Raw genomic sequence first — 7670 nt, 5'->3', positions numbered from 1 at the left:
GTGGAGAGACTGGAAGAAGAGTGGGCCAAAATCCCCCCAGAGCAGTGTGAGAGACTAGTGATGTCCTATGGAAGAGACTGGAAGAAGAGTGGGCCAAAATCCCCCCAGAGCAGTGTGAGAGACTAGTGATGTCCTGTGGAAGAGACTGGAAGAAGAGTGGGCCAAAATCCCCCCAGAGCAGTGTGAGAGACTAGTGATGTCCTGTGGAAGAGACTGGAAGAAGAGTGGGCCAAAATCCCCCCAGAGCAGTGTGAGGGACTAGTGATGTCCTGTGGAAGAGACTGGAAGAAGAGTGGGCCAAAATCCCCCCAGAGCAGTGTGAGAGACTAGTGATGTCCTGTGGAAGAGACTGGAAGAAGAGTGGGCCAAAATCCCCCCAGAGCAGTGTGAGAGACTAGTGATGTCCTGTGGAAGAGACTGGAAGAAGAGTGGGCCAAAATCCCCCAGAGCAGTGTGAGGGACTAGTGATGTCCTGTGGAAGAGACTGGAAGAAGAGTGGGCCAAAATCCCCCAGAGCAGTGTGAGAGAATAGTGATGTCCTGTGGAGAGACTGGAAGAAGAGTGGGCCAAAATCCCCCCAGAGCAGTGTGAGAGACTAGTGATGTCCTGTGGAAGAGACTGGAAGAAGAGTGGGCCAAAATCCCCCCAGAGCAGTGTGAGAGACTAGTGATGTCCTGTGGAAGAGGCTGGAAGAAGAGTGGGCCAAAATCCCCCCAGAGCAGTGTGAGAGACTAGTGATGTCCTGTGGCAGAGACAGGAGGAAGAGTGGACCAAAATCCCCCCAGAGCAGTGTGAGGGACTAGTGATGTCCTGTGGAAGAGACAGAAAGAAGAGTGGACCAAAATCCCCCCAGAGCAGTGTGAGGGACTAGTGATGTCCTGTGGAAGAGACTGGAAGAAGAGTGGGCCAAAATCCCCCCATAGCTGTGCGAGAGACTAGTGATGTCCTGTGGAAGAGACTGGAAGAAGAGTGGGCCACAATCCCCCCAGAGCAGTGTGAGAGACTAGTGCTGTCCTGTGGAGAGACTGGAAGAGTGGGCCACAATCCCCCCAGAGCAGTGTGAGAGGCTAGTGCTGTCCTGTGGAGAGACTGGAAGAAGAGTGGACCAAAATCCCCCCAGAGCAGTGTGAGAGACTAGTGATGTCCTGTGGAAGAGACTGGAGGAAGAGTGGGCCAAAATCCCCCCAGAGCAGTGTGAGAGGCTAGTGCTGTCCTGTGGAGAGACTGGAAGAAGAGTGGGCCAAAATCCCCCCAGAGCAGTGTGAGAGGCTAGTGATGTCCTGTGGAAGAGACAGGAAGAAGAGTGGACCAAAATCCCCCCAGAGCAGTGTGAGGGACTAGTGATGTCCTGTGGAAGAGACTGGAAGAAGAGTGGGCCAAAATCCCCCCATAGCTGTGCGAGAGACTAGTGCTGTCCTGTGGAGAGACTGGAAGAAGAGTGGGCCACAATCCCCCCAGAGCAGTGTGAGAGGCTAGTGCTGTCCTGTGGAGAGACTGGAAGAAGAGTGGACCAAAATCCCCCCAGAGCAGTGTGAGAGACTAGTGATGTCCTGTGGAAGAGACTGGAGGAAGAGTGGGCCAAAATCCCCCCAGAGCAGTGTGAGAGACTAGTGATGTCCTGTGGAGAGACTGGAAGAAGAGTGGGCCAAAATCCCCCCAGAGCAGTGTGAGAGACTAGTGATGTCCTGTGGAAGAGACTGGAAGAAGAATGGGCCAAAATCCCCCCAGAGCAGTGTGAGAGACTAGTGATGTCCTGTGGAAGAGACTGGAAGAAGAGTGGGCCACAATCCCCCCAGAGCAGTGTGAGAGACTAGTGCTGTCCTGTGGAGAGACTGGAAGAAGAGTGGACCAAAATCCCCCCAGAGCAGTGTGAGAGACCAGTGATGTCTTGTGGAGAGACTGGAAGAAGAGTGGACCAAAATCCCCCCAGAACAGTGTGAGAGACTAGTGATGTCCTGTGGAAGAGACTGGAAGAAGAGTGGACCAAAATCCCCCCAGAGCAGTGTGAGAGACTAGTGATGTCCTGTGGAAGAGACTGGAAGAAGAGTGGACCAAAATCCCCCCAGAGCAGTGTGAGACTAGTGATGTCCTGTGGAAGAGACAGGAAGAAGAGTGGACCAAAATCCTCCCAGAGCAGTGTGAGAGACTAGTGATGTCCTGTGGAAGAGACAGGAAGAAGAGTGGACCAAAATCCCCCCAGAGCAGTGTGAGAGACTAGTGATGTCCTGTGGAAGAGACAGGAAGAAGAGTGGACCAAAATCCTCCCAGAGCAGTGTGAGAGACTAGTGATGTCCTGTGGAAGAGACTGGAAGAAGAGTGGACCAAAATCCCCCCAGAGCAGTGTGAGAGACTAGTGATGTCCTGTGGAAGAGGCTGGAAGAAGAGTGGGCCAAAATCCCCCCAGAGCAGTGTGAGAGGCTAGTGATGTCCTGTGGAAGAGACAGGAAGAAGAGTGGACCAAAATCCCCCCAGAGCAGTGTGAGAGGCCAGTGATGTCCTGTGGAAGAGACTGGAAGAAGAGTGGGCCAAAATCCCCCCAGAGCAGTGTGAGGGACTAGTGATGTCTTGTGGAGAGACTGGAAGAAGAGTGGGCCAAAATCCCCCCAGAGCAGTGTGAGAGACTAGTGATGTCCTGTGGAAGAGACTGGAGGAAGAGTGGGATAAAATCCCCCCAGAGCAGTGTGAGAGACTAGTGATGTCCTGTGGAAGAGACTGGAGGAAGAGTGGGATAAAATCCCCCCAGAGCAGTGTGAGAGACTAGTGATGTCCTGTGGAAGAGACTGGAAGAAGAGTGGACCAAAATCCCCCCAGAGCAGTGTGAGAGACTAGTGATGTCCTGTTTAAGAGACTGGAAGAAGAGTGGGCCAAAATCCCCCCAGAGCAGTGTGAGAGACTAGTGATGTCCTGTGGAAGAGACTGGAAGAAGAGTGGGCCAAAATCCCCAAAGAGCAGTGTGAGAGACTAGTGAGGTCCTGTGGAAGAGACTGGAAGTAGAGTGGGCCAAAATCCCCCCAGAGCAGTGTGAGAGACTAGTGATGTCCTGTGGAAGAGACTGGAAGAAGAGTGGGCTATAATCCCCCCAGAGCAGTGTGAGGGACTAGTGATGTCCTGTGGAAGAGACTGGAAGAAGAGTGGACCAAAATCCCCCCAGAGCAGTGTGAGAGACTAGTGATGTCCTGTGGAAGAGACTGGAAGAAGAGTGGACCAAAATCCCCCCAGAGCAGTGTGAGAGACTAGTGATGTCCTGTGGAAGAGACTGGAAGAAGAGTGGGCCAAAATCCCCCCAGAGCAGTGTGAGAGACTAGTGATGTCCTGTGGAAGAGACTGGAAGAAGAGTGGGCCAAAATCTCCCCAGAGCAGTGTGAGGGACTAGTGATGTCCTGTGGAAGAGACTGGAAGAAGAGTGGACCAAAATCCCCCCAGAGCAGTGTGAGGGACTAGTGATGTCCTGTGGAAGAGACTGGAAGAAGAGTGGACCAAAATCCCCCCAGAGCAGTGTGAGAGACTAGTGATGTCCTGTGGAAGAGACTGGAAGAAGAGTGGCCCAAAATCCCCCCAGAGCAGTGTGAGGGACTAGTGATGTCCTGTGGAAGAGACTGGAAGAAGAGTGGGCCAAAATCCCCCCAGAGCAGTGTGAGAGACTAGTGATGTCCTGTGGAGAGACTGGAGAAGAGTGGGCCAAAATCCCTCCAGAGCAGTGTGAGACTAGTGAGGTCCTGTGGAAGAGACTGGAAGAAGAGTGGACCAAAATCCCCCCAGAGCAGTGTGAGAGACTGGTGATGTCCTGTGGAAGAGACTGGAGAAGAGTGTGCCAAAATCCCTCCAGAGCAGTGTGAGACTAGTGAGGTCCTGTGGAGGAGACTGGAGGAAGAGTGGGCCAAAATCCCCCCAGAGCATTGTGAGACTAGTGAGGTCCTGTGGAAGAGACTGGAGGAAGAGTGGACCAAAATCCCCCCAGAGCAGTGTGAGAGACTGGTGATGTCCTGTGGAAGAGACTGGAAGAAGAGTGGGCCAAAATCCCCCCAGAGCAGTGTGAGAGACTTGTGATGTCCTGTGGAGAGACTGGAGAAGAGTGGGCCAAAATCCCTCCAGAGCAGTGTGAGAGACTAGTGATGTCCCGTGGAAGAGACTGGAGGAAGAGTGGGTCAAAATCCCCCCAGAGCAGTGTGAGAGACTAGTGATGTCCTGTGGAGAGACTGGAGAAGAGTGGGCCAAAATCCCCCCAGAGCAGTGTGAGAGAGTAGTGATGTCCTGTGGAGAGACTGGAGAAGAGTGGGCCAAAATCCCCCCAGAGGAGTGTGAGAGACTAGTGAGGTCCTGTGGAAGAGACTGGAAGAAGAGTGGACCAAAATCCCCCCAGAGCAGTGTGAGAGACTAGTGATGTCCTGTGGAAGAGACTGGAAGAAGAGTGGACCAAAATCCCCCCAGAGCAGTGTGAGAGACTAATGATGTCCTGTGGAAGAGACTGGAAGAAGAGTGGACCAAAATACCCCCAGAGCAGTGTGAGAGACTAGTGATGTCCTGTGGAGGAGACTGGAAGAAGAGTGGGCCAAAATCCCCCCAGAGCAGTGTGAGAGACTAGTGATGTCCTGTGGAAGAGACTGGAAGAAGAGTGGGCCAAAATCCCCCCAGAGCAGTGTGAGAGACTAGTGATGTCCTGTGGAAGAGACTGGAGGAAGAGTGGGCCAAAATACCCCCAGTGCAGTGTGAGAGACTAGTGATGTCCTGTGGAAGAGACTGGAAGAAGATTGGGCCAAAATCCCCCCAGAGCAGTGTGAGAGACTAGTGATGTCCTGTGGAAGAGACTGGAAGAAGAGTGGACCAAAATACCCCCAGTGCAGTGTGAGAGACTAGTGATGTCCTGTGGAAGAGACTGGAAGAAGATTGGGCCAAAATCCCCCCAGAGCAGTGTGAGAGGCTAGTGATGTCCTGTGGAAGAGACTGGAAGAAGATTGGGCCAAAATCCCCCCAGAGCAGTGTGAGAGACTAGTGATGTCCTGTGGAAGAGACTGGAAGAAGAGTGGGCCAAAATCCCCCCAGTGCAGTGTGAGAGACTAGTGATGTCCTGTGGAAGAGACTGGAAGAAGAGTGGGCCAAAATCCCCCCAGAGCAGTGTGAGAGACTAGTGATGTCCTGTGGAAGAGACTGGAAGAAGAGTGGGCCAAAATCCCCCCAGAGCAGTGTGAGAGGCTAGTGATGTCCTGTGGAAGAGACTGGAAGAAGAGTGGGCCAAAATCCCCCCAGAGCAGTGTGAGAGGCTAGTGATGTCCTGTGGAAGAGACTGGAAGAAGAGTGGGCCAAAATCCCCCCAGAGCTGTGTGAGAGGCTAGTGATGTCCTGTGGAAGAGACTGGAAGAAGAGTGGGCCAAAATCCCCCCAGAGCAGTGTGAGAGACTAGTGATGTCCTGTGGAAGAGACTGGAAGAAGAGTGGGCCAAAATCCCCCCAGAGCAGTGTGAGAGACTAGTGATGTCCTGTGGGAGAGACTGGAAGAAGAGTGGACCAAAATCCCCCCAGAGCAGTGTGAGAGACTAGTGATGTCCTGTGGAAGAGACTGGAAGAAGAGTGGGCCAAAATCCCCCCAGAGCAGTGTGAGAGACTAGTGATGTCCTGTGGAAGAGACTGGAAGAAGAGTGGACCAAAATCCCCCCAGAGCAGTGTGAGAGACTAGTGATGTCCTGTGGAAGAGACTGGAAGAAGAGTGGGCCAAAATCCCCCCAGAGCAGTGTGAGAGACTAGTGATGTCCTGTGGAAGAGACTGGAAGAAGAGTGGACCAAAATACCCCCAGAGCAGTGTGAGAGACTAGTGATGTCCTGTGGAAGAGACTGGAAGAAGAGTGGGCCAAAATCCCCCCAGAGCAGTGTGAGAGACCAGTGATGTCCACTAGATGGAGCCCAAGTCCACATCCTCCTTCCACGAATATATCCACTTTTTAGTATCTGATCTCTTTATTCCTCGCTGAACATTTCATTGGGCGTTTCTCATTACTATGGGACTAAAATCCCGACTATTCTCCATCGTTTTGGGTTATTTACGGTAAATTAAATGTAGAGTGGATTTAATGTCTTTCTTTTTAGTGAGACGCGGTTTCTTTTCAAGTGTCATTTTCCCAATCATGTCTGTAAGGCCGTGTTCACACACAGCGTAAGTGCGGCTTTTTTTCTGCACATTTTTCTGTTGGATCTGTAACTGCAGAATCGAATCTTCACCGAGTTATAAAACAATGCAATAAAAACGCATCAAATAAAGAACAAAAGGCCGAAAATATGCAAGCTTTATAGAATACAGGTATATAGGGATGTGTCTGTATATAGGGATGTGTCTGTACATAGGGACGCACTGGTATATAGGGATGTATCTGTATATAGGGACGCGCTGGTATATAGGGATGTGTCTGTACATAGGGACGCGCTGGTATATAGGGATGTGTCTGTACATAGGGACGCGCTGGTATATAGGGATGTGTCTGTACATAGGGACGCGCTGGTATATAGGGATGTGTCTGTACATAGGGACGCGCTGGTATATAGGGATGTGTCTGTACATAGGGACGCGCTGGTATATAGGGATGTGTCTGTACATAGGGACGCGCTGGTATATAGGGATGTGTCTGTACATAGGGACGCGCTGGTATATAGGGATGTGTCTGTACATAGGGACGCACTGGTATATAGGGATGTGTCTGTACATAGGGAAGCACTGGTATATAGGGCTGTATCTGTATATAGGGACGCACTGATATATAGGGCTGTATCTGTATATAGGGACGCACTGATATATAGGGCTGTATCTGTATATAGGGACGCACTGGTATATAGGGCTTTATCTGTATATAGGGATGCACTGGTATATAGGGCTGTATCTGTATATAGGGACGCACTGGTATATAGGGATGTATCTGTATATAGGGACGCACTGGTATATAGGGATGTATCTGTACATAGAGAGGTTTCTGTATATAGCGATGTTTCTGTGTACAGGGACACACTGGTATATAGGGCTTTATCTGCATATAGGGATGCACTGGTATATAGGGCTGTATATGTATATAGGGACGCACTGGTATATAGGGCTGTATCTGTATATAGGGACGCACTGGTATATAGGGCTGTATCTGTATATAGGGACGCACTGGTATATAGGGCTGTATCTGTATATAGGGACACACTGGTATATAGGGCTTTATCTGCATATAGGGACGCACTGGTATATAGGGCTGTATCTGTATACACCAGTACTTGGTGCCTGTAATGACTACAATGCACAGAATAATCTCTATCGGTGCACTCCAGGGCTCAGTGGTTTTGTTGCTGCCTCTAATGTTGCAGGTTGGGCGTTTGGATTCCAGGGAGATCTCATAAGATTCGTCAACACCACTAAACACTAAAAAAGACAAAGGGATAACAAACAAGAGGAAAACCACAAACAACTTATCTCCAGACGACTCAGTAAAAAGTTCAGTAAAGAGCAGCAATGATTCTACAGCTGAGTGCAAGTCGCCTGCTTGCATCCAGAGCTTGTGACAGAACTGAAAATATCACCAGCACAAGTCCAGGCAAGATGGGAGTGTTAAAACCCAAGGGGAAATATAGATGATTAGCAGCTGAGGGAAGAGGAGCTCCGCAGGGTCCTACAGGGAATAGGATGAAAAACTTTCTAGTGCCGGACAC

This window comes from Anomaloglossus baeobatrachus, chromosome 4, assembly GCF_048569485.1.
Source record: "Anomaloglossus baeobatrachus isolate aAnoBae1 chromosome 4, aAnoBae1.hap1, whole genome shotgun sequence".
In the NCBI taxonomy this organism is placed as follows: Eukaryota; Metazoa; Chordata; class Amphibia; order Anura; family Aromobatidae; genus Anomaloglossus; species Anomaloglossus baeobatrachus.
Note: the sequence above shows the minus strand (reverse complement) of the source record.